Source organism: Choristoneura fumiferana, chromosome 11 (assembly GCF_025370935.1).
Source record: "Choristoneura fumiferana chromosome 11, NRCan_CFum_1, whole genome shotgun sequence".
Lineage (NCBI taxonomy): Eukaryota > Metazoa > Arthropoda > Insecta > Lepidoptera > Tortricidae > Choristoneura > Choristoneura fumiferana.
The window spans coordinates 13718062-13730540 of record NC_133482.1 but is presented as its reverse complement, the minus strand read 5'-3'; the positions used below and the strand labels follow the sequence as shown (position 1 = coordinate 13730540).

The window sequence follows — 12479 nt, the reverse complement described above, 5'->3', positions numbered from 1 at the left end:
TGAAAGCGCTGGTATAATATCTAAGTGGCATGTAAAAGAGCTTTTTGCGGCCTACTAACAGAAAAAAAGTTTTGATTTAGATTTTCTAAAGTGCTGCAAGGAATATAAATATAACCACTATACAGCGTGCTACCGGCAGCCAGGCTTTTTTAAGGGAGTTTAAAGTAACGTATCTCTGTAACTTAACCATGCCATTAATTTCATTAATAAACCAAAATTCAGACTTTGTTAACTTTCTAACATAATTGTAATTGCCAGCAATGTACAGCAAAGTAAATTGACAAGTAAGTGTAAAAGACAGCCCACAGATACTTTGATTATTACCTTGTCAATTTACTTTGCTGTACATTGCTGGAAATTATAATTTTGTAAGAAAGTTAACAAAGTCTGAATTTTATTTTATTTATTTATTCAGGAAACCAACCAGCGTTAATTAACAACAATTGTACACTTAACTAAAATGTTCAAGGCGAATAATAGGTTACCACAGTAGATACGTGATAATAGTAACTAGAACATTCGTTTATGAAAATATAGATACAGTAGGTATGGATTCACAACAAATAGAAAAACAAGTTTATTAATTAGATTAATGCCATGGTTAAGTTACAGAAACACGTTACTTTAACCTCCCTTAGAAACAAGCCTGGCTGCCGATAACACACTGTATACGATGAGCAGCGTATTGTGTCTGCACCACTAGCTGTGCCCTTAGTGTAAGTTTTCGGTTACAAGAAACGTCTCGATCGCGTTCGCATTAAAATCTAAATTTGCATGAAAACACGAACATCGCAAACGTTCCGCTACAGGCGCTGTTCGTGTTTCCATATAAATATTGATTTTAACGCGAACGCGGTCGAGACGTATATTGTAACCGAAAACTTACACTAAGGGTACTGGACCCATAGATATTGTCTCGTGCCTGTCTGTTGCAGTTGTTACGCATACAACTCGCTGTGTCATAAGCTGTTTAAGCGATGAGCTGATAGCTGAAGCTGTAATTTCGCATCCTTACTTTTATTATAATTGGGAAAGTGGGTATGTATATTTGTTTGTTTGTTAGGTAGGCTTCGCTTAAAGTACTCCAATTGCGATGATATTTGATATAGAGATAGTTTGAAACCTTAATAGCGCAGTTTAAATTCCGTAAATTTAAATAAGTAGTTCCTGCGCTCACGCCATAAATGAATTCTTGACAGACAAAACCATTTGGTGTACAGACAGTTTGAAGCTCATAGAATAGTACTATCCGCGAAAATTTTATAGTTACTGCGGACGCGGAAAAAAACAATTATTCATAGACAAAGTTGCGGGCAACAACTAGTATGTATGTATGTAAACTCATTATTGTACAAAAATGGAGATAAAAAAAACACATGCATATATCTGCCGCAGCGGGCGTGCAATAGTTAATTGTGTAACAAGAGAGCAAAGTTGTTTTTTGCTGCGAGTGTAGAAAAAAATCGAATCCCGAGCAAGCGAAGGATTCTATAATTGAATCACGAGCGTAGCGAGTGATTCTAGGTTAGAATCCTGAGAGCAGCGAGGGATTCAAACACACGAGATGCAAAAAAACTTTGGTCTCGTGTGACACATACAACTTTTCACCTCAGCAGCAAGAACATAAGGTTAGAAATAAAACTACTTATACCCATTTACAAAACAAATAATATAAAAAATATATAAATAATCCAATTATTAAGAAACAAATATAATAATCACATTTAAAGCCTTTACTCAAAAATTATGCATACAGTCGCCATTACATCTTTAAAAGGTCACAAAAAAGTTAAGAATGCCAGGCAATGATCAAAAGACTCCGGCAAGTTTTTGAATTCGGAACTAAAATGTGTTCTAGCAGGTATGACACAAATCTCATACTCATTGCATTGTAATTTGAACTTAGAACTACTTGTCAAATATGTCATATTCTTTTTATTCTGCAAAAAGCCTCATCTTTGGGTCATTAAAAAGGTTAAATAATAAACGTATAATTAAACCTTTCAATATATTTTTATGATTTCTATTACATAAACATAAATAGATTAATTGCAAATTAACACATATTTAACAAATATTTAATATATATTATATATTATTAATATTTTATTATATATTTATTATTAATATATATTTAATATATATAACAAATATTTATTCCAACTCTAAGAGGTAGGCAGTATATGGAACGCTTTTTAAAAAAAAAATCAAGACCTACTTTATTAAAGAGCGGTTTTTTTTGACATTTTGGAATGTTTCGTTGTCATGTAATTTATTATTGAACGCTTTACTACTTCTTCATAAACGCTATCTTTTACAGTTTGTTCCACGCTCGCAACTGATAACCGCCCAAGGGCGGTTGACAACGGGTCCGTGTAATTCGATCAGTAATTGATATAAATTAATAGGAGGCCTGTCGGTCCCGATGTCAACCCGCTCAATCGAAGAGCTTCTATTGTACTGTCAAAGAAACCGAATCGTGTACCCTTTTAATAATCAATTTCACTATGATTTCTTTGACAAAAATATGGGATGTCAACATGACATTAATAGCACATAAGTTCCATCCTGGTACATGATTCAGTTTGTTTGATTGTACCAGGATTCACGTACCAGGATTGGAATGGAGTGTCATATTCCATACATCTGCCAAAGAAATCAAAGCGAAATTGATTTTAAACGGGTCCCACCGGGGTTCGCGATTCAGTTTCCTCGACTGTATCTTCAAGACATTCAGGGTACTGCTTTTTTATATCACTGCAGTCGAAAATACCAGTAAAAAAAAATCAAAACCTTTATTCTGTAGTGCGGCCGCAAAAGGCTCTTTTACGTGTCGTTCCTTTATACCACCAGCGCTTTCGAAAAGACTTTCAATGCCAACAACAAACATATGGGAGAAAGTGACCTGTAACGTCACATTTGCCAACAATTAAATATCGTCGCTGAGTGTACTGTGAAATGGACTTACTCGAAGTATATTTCAATCCTAGTTTTTCTCATCTATCTTGTATAATACAATTTTATGTCCATCAATTCAGCTAACCATAAAGAGATATTTGTCAGACAGACAGACCGAGTTGCTTTCATCGTCATCATCATTGTCATATCAGCCCGTAGGACGTCCACTGTCCACACGTCAAGTGTGTAGTGTGTGTGTGTGTGTTAGTGTAGTGTGTAATGTGGTCAAAATTTCGAGGTAAATATTACTCGTGTGTGTAAGTCCCGTTTGTGGTATTTTGACTATGAGAAAATCACGAAAGTTTAAAACGTTATAGACCTCCTCCATAAAAGTTGCTTTGGCATTTATAATACGGACACGGATGTAATATTTTCAGTACACAGCTGTCATATTTTCAAAATCGCATAATAAACACATTGTGTTTATGTACTAGTTAAAGTTAGTATTTCAAAGTGCCGTCTTGACCTCGTTTGTAACATTTTGTTAGCAATCATTTTTATTTCTTCATAATGTAATCGGTTCGCGCAACATGTTGCGGTTATGGCTCGCCGTCTGCTCCAACACTTTGCTAAATTAAAGCTAATTTATTTCGCAAGTTCTCTTCGGGTACAGCGGCAAATGTGCAACTTCTTATATTTCAGAGCCTTAGGGGCTGTTTCACCCTCCATTGATTAGTGTTAACTGGCGGTTAGGTGTGATGCCATCTCTATTTGTTTTGTTCGAATAGACGGAGACGGCATCACATTTACCGTCGGTTAACGCTAATCAATGGATGGTGAAACAGCCCCTTAGAGTCGATTTTATAAATGAAAGCTGTGAAAAACATTGATAAGTAGTTCCATCAGTAGCTGCAAAGCTGAGGAAAACCTTTGAGTGCTGGCCGCTGTTACCTTTGTTTTTTATTACCGCTTCATCACTAAACCGCTAAACCGATTTAGATGCAATTCGGTATACAAATAGTTGGAGTCTCGGGGTTGGACATAAGTTAGTTTTATCCCGGAAAATTTGCTAAGCTCCCGCGGGATACACATAATATAACAGCTAATAATATATTGAGGGTATTCTGGCAGAACCGGATAAGTGCACAAAATTTATTTACTTAAACGGTTTTGCTAGATAAATAAAGCAAAAAAAAATTGAGTATGCCTATGTATGGAACTATTTTTTTTTAATTTGCACTTATTCTGTTTTGCCTGAATACCCTCGATATATGCATAAGTATAATAGTCTGTAAGGTTATTTATTATATGGGCCACGTTGTCCGAAATAAATAAATGGTTTTATTTCTATTTTTTTTCGTTTAGTTTTTTTTTTATGCCACTGAGCTGTCCAGCGGAGGACAATTTTGGCAATATGTAACAGGTTTTACCACATCGTGCTGTAAAAAAATCTAAAAACGAAATATAAAATGTGATGGTGGATTAACGATGACAGCGTGCATCATATTATCATTTACTTCTCTTTTTTAATCCCCGACGCAAAATGAGGGGTGTTATACGTTTGACCGCTATCTGTGTCTGTGTCTGTCTGTGGCACCGTAGCTCTTAAGCGGGTGGACCGATTTGAATACGGTTTTTTTATTTGAAAGTAGGTTTTCTAGTGATAATTCTTAGACACGCTTCATCAAAATCGGTTTAGCCGTTTTTGAGGTATTGAACTTTGAAGTGACAAAGTCGGGGTTTTTTTTGTTGTTGGTTAGGTTAGGTTAGGTTGGGTTAGGTTAGGCTTTCCCATTCTGTTCCACCTTTTAGAGTGCTATTTCAGATGTGTCAGCAACCAGTTTATCGTTCATTAAAGTTAAATTGTTTGTCTCCGAGGATGGTAGTACAAAAGTTTTCCATTTATACTAGAAATACGCCAAGTTTAATTTATTGTCCAAACTGATTTAGGTAAGTACTTAAATCCCACTTGTTTGTGAAAACTTGCAAACTTGTACGAGTGTCCAGAACGTTTAAGAATACTGACTTGCATATTAATTTACTTAGCTATTGTTTAAGGAATTGAACATTATTACAAGCTTTTATTTAGTTTCACCTGTCCCGTTGTCAGTCTGTCCGTAATCAAATCTTGCAAGTTAAATTTCACCAAGTTTCAGTAGTCAGATTGACTTGAAATTTGGAATACTTATGTAAATCGCGTGACAATACAATAATCTAGTAGTGACATCCTGGTAGTCCAGCCAGGATCGTCTCCGCAGGACGGAATTCGTCAACGGTTGATAGCATCGACTCGGAATTTGGTATGCAAATGAAGTTTGGGCGATAATGCAAGTACAGTCAACAAAAAAAGCTTGTATTAAAAAAATATTTTTTATGGTTAGGTTATTTAACCCTTAATAAGGTAGAGGCGATTTAGCGACCACTTCCGTTTGAGTTGGAAACTGGACCTTATTAATTCGTCGGTGAAATTACTGGCACTTGAGGTATCCCATCTTAGGCCTCTAGGATGTTTATGGGCGGAGGTGATCTCTCACCCACTTGCTCGTTTGCCATCCAGATGAATAAAAAGAAATAAAAAAAATTGTATCCGCTAGTAGGCGCTGTCATCGCGCACCCAGTGAATAAAAATATTCTTTGTCATTGTCAGGTATGTATTCGATAGCTGCTTTTGATTCTGTGGTAGTATGCTCCAATAAATGGAGCCTTATTAAGGGTTAAACCTTAAATCTTTACTAATATTATACAAAGTGTATCTGCGCGAGGAAGATGAATAGAATGTGACGTGAATAGGACGTGAGTGCGCTGGTTGCAGCAGCCGCAGTCGCGTTGCTCCTAGAGAAGGGCTTCAGATTAGCCCGAAACATGTCGAGCTAAACTCGATTTCAGACGTGAGTCCAATATACTATCAATTAATATGAATGGAACGTGTTCATTTGGGTATTTTTAACCCATGTACAGTCGAGTTCATAAACTTGTGAGCGAAATTTTATCAAAAATATCTGAACACGCTTCTACGCCGTTAACAATAGAGTCGTGTTCAGATATTTTTGATCCAATTTTTGCTCACGAGTTTATGAGCTCGTCTGTACAAAGAGTAATAACTTTTAACGATTTAATACCTTGAAAATACATTACATAATTTAAATTGTTTTTTTTTTATTTATTTCATTTGATCAAATAATTTTCCAATACATACTAGAATATTTTTGAGGAAGAACTCTACTCGAGATTTCGGTCATTGTCCAAAGGGTAGAGACACAAATATAATGTACTAGCTTTTGCCCGCGGCTTCGCCCGCGTGGAATTCGGTTATCGCGCGCTGTTCCCTCGGGAACTGTGCATTTTTCCGGGATAAAAGTAGCCTATGTCACTCTCTGGTCCATAAACTGGTTATCTATTGTTTGCCCGAAAGTTATATGCCATAATTTCATTTGCCCGAAGTTAACATGCCCGAAAGTTCATTTGCCCGAATGTTTCGTTTACTAGAAAATTTATTTGATATTTTCTTATTTTCCCGAAAATAAATTTATAATAAACAATATTATGGCGGTTGAATATTATAGCACATGAAATTCGGGCAAATGAAATTCGGGGTAGTACAGGTATACCCCATAAACTATCTCTATGCTAAAAATCACGTCGGTCCGTCGCATTTCACACTCACACTTTCACATTTATAAATTAGTATGGATGAATGATTCAAAGTTTTCTAGTAAAGATACTTACTTAAGTCACTTAAAAAAAAAACAGTATTTACAGCTCATATGATGTCGTCTACATAAATAGGAGTTTAATTTTTACAGAGCTAATTGATAAATAAATAAATAAACAGTCTTTCAACTTTAGTTAATTATAACCAAGCTAATTAAAATTAATCATCTATGTAAAATGCTTTCGAATAACTAGGCATCAATGCTAAGTAATTATTCACAAAAACAAGTTTTATTATAAAGCATGGGACACTCATCATGTATCTGTAAACTAGACACCGAACATATACACAAACCTTAGGTAGATATCCTACAGTCTCCGCCTGGCTGTCTCGACGAAACCCATTGCGCTGTCAACTTAAAAACAATATAAAAAATAAACCAATTTCAAAAATTGAATACGGAATCGCGGAACTGATCCTTGCACTATTAGAAAAAAAAGTTTATCACATGTGTTAAGTAAGAGCAAGAAGGTTGAAAAGCAAAGTGCAGCCAGCGAAGGTTGTGTAGCAACTGACTGTCGGGCCGGCTGGTTCGGGCGAGGTCGGAGGGCGTCGGAAGAGCTCGGGAGGCCGCCGCGTAGCCCTTTCAGACGGGAACGAGAGACTCCATCAGCGGAGTAAGTAATGGTTTTTAGTCAATTTTGATGCTCAATTTAGTGGAGATCTGATAAAAATGCATTAGAGTTGAGCGAGCGCCGTGTGCGATGGAATTGGGACGCTGCAACGTCCACGCTCGTTTTGAAGTCAAGCTCACTTTTAAAGTATATGTAATATGAAGACGCAACTACTTTCATTTTGCTAATGGAGATAGTAGGTATGTGCAGTTGTGCATACTCGTACATACTACCGTTGAATTAAAGTCGCTTAGAGAGGGTTCTGTATTATCCTAGACATTACAGATTTTTTAAGTACATGAATTTAAAAAAACATAGATCTTACAGCTTTCCTGAAATCTTTACTTATTTTTAGTATTTTTGTTGATGAATTATATTTTATTAAGAAAGTTTCGCCTTTTTTGGGCTCCGTAGCCAAAATGGAAAAAACGGAACCCTTATAGTTTCGCCATGTCTGTCTGTCTGTCTGTCCGTCTGTCTGTCTATCCGTCCGCGTCTTTGCTCAGAGACTATCAATGCTTGAAAGCTGTAATTTTACATGAATATATTTGTAAACTATGCCGACAAAATAGTACAATAAAAAATTCAAAATTATTTTTTTGAGAGTACCTCCCATAGACGTAAAGTGGGGGTCATTTTTTTTTCTCGTCTAACCTTATTGTGTGGGGTATTGTTGGATAGGTCTTTTAAAATCATTAGGGGGTTGCTAAAACTATTTACAGTGATTTGTTTGACAAAATATTCAACTTTAAAGTGCAATTTTTCATTAAAACTGAGAGTCCCCCCCCCTCTAAAATTAAGTTTAAAAATCCGGTCTCTTATCATCGTCTCTTGCAATACCTGCGGGCTCAAGTAACGAAGGCACGTTGACGGTGGCAAGGGACCGGCGTATTATGTCATTAAGTGCAGCATGTCTGGAGAAGCGGCCTGCACTCTTTTGGCAAGAGAGTCCGTGATGCCCTAGCTGGTCGACGTCACTGCCACAGGGCACTTATGGGGAGCGCAGACCGAAACCCCGAGCCGTAGACAGGTTACGATTCGAAGCGTGTCAGGCTCAAGAAATGTTCCCGTGTTTGACGATGGGAAGGCGTGAAGCCAGTAGCCGGCCTCGTGCGTTCCCACAGCCAAAAGCCTGGCACGTTCCGAATCCGTACTGCAATATATATTGGATATTTTAATAGATATGTATTTGAATTTAGCTAATAGCCAACCAACAACGAGTACCTAATTTTATAAATTTAGTAATGCAGTATTAAGTATCACAAGAACATTATGGGTCCTATATACTATGCTCATAGTAAACAGCTATCTTTTTCGGGAACGTGTATTCATGTCAATTCTTTATATGTTTAAAAAAAAACCAAGTAGTTTAGGTACCATAAAGGCTAACTGACCGTAATTAACAATATGGTTTTATAAAATTGTCTGATTCACTTGTATAATTATTTCCTTTTTACCCGACTGCGAAGAAGGAGGGTTATGTGTTTGGCGCGTATGTACGTATGTATGTCTATTCCTATGTCCTCTCGTTACTACTCAATGGCTGAACCGATTTTGATAAATGATACACTGGGTAGGTACATGAAATTCTTGAAAAATCGAAATGGCGGATTTTTGGCGCCAAATTGTAAGTATTCAAAAAATGTTTTTTATTCAAACCTATCGAGTGGGGTATCAAATGAAAGCTTATAATTAGCCCATTCTTAATAAATATAGTTTATAATCGTTTCATATACCATTTTCACAGAAAAGTGGGAAATAAAATAATAAATTTAAAAAATCAATAAACCCGACTGCCTTAAAACATACTAAAAAGAACAAAACAAGTCTAGTGGGCTAGAACTTTGTTAAGTAGCTAACTTAAAGTTCAACAGTCGGGACCCAATTCAATAGTGGCGCTCAAAAATTATTACCTAATGGCTAGCACCGAGTCGAAGTGTACCCGCCTGGCAACTCGAACGAACCTCTTTGTTATGAAAACAATAAAATTCAATTTAGTTAAGTAGGCTTATATCAATTTGGTACGGAATCACTGCGTTCACTGCGCACAATTCGGACATACTATATATTACTTTGCGGCTTTGTTCGCGGGTCGTTTAAGAGATTGGCATTTTTAGGGTTCCGTGGCCAAAATGGCAAAAATTGGTGTGAAGTGTCCCATGATATATTTATATTATTTATTATATTTATAGTTTCTCCATGTCTGTCTGTCCGTCCGCGGCTTTGCTCCGAGACTATCAGTGATAGAAAGCTGTAATTTTGCACGCAAGTTAAACGAAATTATTGAATATTGTTAAAAAAATCTAAAACAGAGAGAATTAAAAAGTAGAATTATGCCCTTGTTCTACTGAAGGTACGAAGTGATCTCTGGGGTTCTTTAGAGACGGGACCCTAAAAAATAACCGATTGCCTGGAAAAGATTAGAAACTTACTTATTGGAATATGATGGCGCCATCTGTGACGTACGAATACTAAGTTCAGTTTGCACATCTCCAGCGGCTTACATGAGCGATAGTTGGTGAGGTCTACATAGAACTATGGAATACTGGAAGTAACTAATGCTTTTTAGGGTTCCCTTTATCTTGCATAATATCGATTCTCCGAATTACACTTCGCATAACAGGTATCTCATAATTTTTTATAGCCTATTGATACTTTTGCATAATCATCGCTTTGCATAATTATCAGTTCGAATAATAGTAATTTCTCAGAATATTACATAGCAGTACACTCATATCGCCGAATATACTTTTGCAGAATATTAAATAGCAGAACATTAATAACGCAGATTTTTATATGGCATAATGGCATAGCAAAATACTAGTTTGGACTATTGTATTTACACGGAATTTTAAATAGCGCTGACTTTAACATGGCGTAATGACATAGTTAAAGGAACTAACAGAGCTACCATAAGAATGGGTTAAGGTTAAAGTAAGGCCAGCAAAGTAAGCGTGCTGTACCTAACAGCAGCAGGCAAAGCGCCAGATCAGAACAGCAGCTACATAGTAGGTTGAGCTAGGTTAGAACTGCGACCACAACAGCGCGCGAGCTGAGCGAGCGAAGCGAGCGTGCCGCGGCAGCGACCGGCGAAGCGCCAGAGTCTTACTGCTGCCAATAAAGGTTAAGTTAATATAGAACGCTAAAACTCGGTACCAAGCATTTTCCCAGAGATAAGACCAAGCTAGATCGATTTTTCATCCCCGAAAACCCCTACATTCCAAATTTCATCGAAATCGTTGGAGCCGGTTCCGAGATACCCGAAATATATATATTTATATATATTATTCTGCTTTTTATTATCCTCATGCAAAGTAATATTATTGAGATATGTCTATCTGTGTAGCAACTATTCGAACATATAAATATTATTCTCGTCGATATTATGCGATGTTAATATTCGGCTTTATAAAATTATGAGAAATGATAGTATGAAAAAAAAGTATGCGAAAAGTAATTCGATGATATGAGGATTCTGCTAAACGTTGTTCAGAAACAAAATTATGAGATTCGAATTTAAGCAACATATTAGTAAACCTAACTAAGTAAATTCGCGTAAATTTGACTAAGTATAACTCTCCGTATAACTTAAGATTGGTTTATAGTATTTTTTTATTTTATCTTCAAATTTTGTTACTTTTACGGTCATCCCGTAAAACCCATATCGAAAATAAAAACTGAAATCGAACGGGAATCGAACCCAGGTCCTCATTTTATTATTATTTATTCCGTGCCGCGTACTATACCGCTACACAACCACTGGACAGGAGTACAGACACGAATTTCTCCTATGCACCACATATCTCAGCTTGTTTGTTTCTCTTATTTAGTCACTTAAGCAGCGACACTAGCGACAACTTTGCTGTAGCCCTCATCGAGAAACTTTCAGCACTCCATTGGAGATGTCGTTATTAAGCAATCAAATTAAGATTGGTTTGACTAAATAAGAAACAAACAAGCTGAGATATGTGGTGCATAGGAGAAATTCCTTAGTCAAACCAATCTTAATTTGATTGCTTAACAACGACATCTTTGATCATCAATCTTTTATGGAAAAACATTTTTTAGTGCTTCCAGAACAAATAAGGCACGGCGTCAAAGTTCAGACCGCACTCGGCTCCGACACGGATCGTGCGGATCACGTTCGTATTTGCACTCGCACTAATCCGTTTAGTTCTCACCAACTGAATATTTTAAAGTTTAGGGACAGGACTCTACCCCACGGCGGCTGGTACAACTGTCCGCAGAAAACCATATTTAAATACAACTTGTCTTAAAATGAATACGAAATATTTCAAATTAGTTTCATTGACAGATGGCGGTTGGGACTGAAAAGTTTTCGACTGGAGACCGCGGATCGGCAAGCGCAGCGTAGGATGCCCAGTAACGAGATGGACGGATGAACTGGTTAAAGCCGCGGGTTCACGGTGGATGCAGGACGCTGCCAACCGTAGCAACTAGAGGTCTATGGAGGAGGCCTATGCCCGACTGTAGACGTCCTACGGCTGGTATACATAACAATGATGATGAATTGTTTTTTTTTCGACTGGAAGGCAATCGAGCAAGTGGGTCTCCTGGTGGTAAGAGATCACCACCGCCCATAAACATCTGCAACACCAGGGGTATTGCAGATGCGTTGCCAACCTAGAGTCTAAGATGGAATACCTCAAGTGCCTCAATTTCACCGGCTGTCTTACTCTCCACGCCGAAACACAACAGTGCAATGCAAGCACTGCTGCTTCACGGCAGGATTAGCGAGCAAGATGGTGGTAGCAATCCGGGCGGACCTTGCACAAGGTCCTACCACCTGCAATTGCATAGGTAGGCTGCCTAATACCTAATTGGTCCCACAACATTAAAAGAAAACATCTAGAGCAGTTAGTTACGAGTAAGGTTTGCGATTTTAGAGCGATTTCTAGGGTGCTATTTGACAGGTCTACATTATGTATTTTGCCCTATTCTTATTTTCAGACTGTACCACAAAAACCACATTAGTTGTCGCCAGCCGTCAAAAGGGAAGAAGGGTTTTTTTTAGATGAAACAAACATGCTCTGTTGTTCCAGGCCCGCATAAACAAGTGAAAATAAAAGGATTATTTGTGGGCGCGGAGCCAAATCGACGCTTCATTGACTTGGATTTATGCCGAGACCTGTTATGGTGTCATTTGGCCTTGATAATTATAAGAAATCTTGATACGAGTAATTTAAGAAACTATTACGAATACAACGTGAGAAAGTATTGGGGGGTAGGTAAAG

General features: G+C 37.3%; 1 protein-coding gene across 1 annotated transcript in view; it reads right to left on the bottom strand.

Annotated features, from left to right (window-relative positions):
- The window catches only part of LOC141432869 (uncharacterized), a 78785-nt gene extending 71686 nt beyond the window's left edge, over positions 1-7099 (bottom strand). Inside the window, exon 1 of the mRNA XM_074094674.1 lies at positions 6905-7099. The gene's annotated coding sequence lies outside the window, so the exon portion shown is untranslated. The remainder of the gene's footprint in view (positions 1-6904) is intronic.
- Between the last annotated feature and the right edge of the window lie 5380 nt (positions 7100-12479).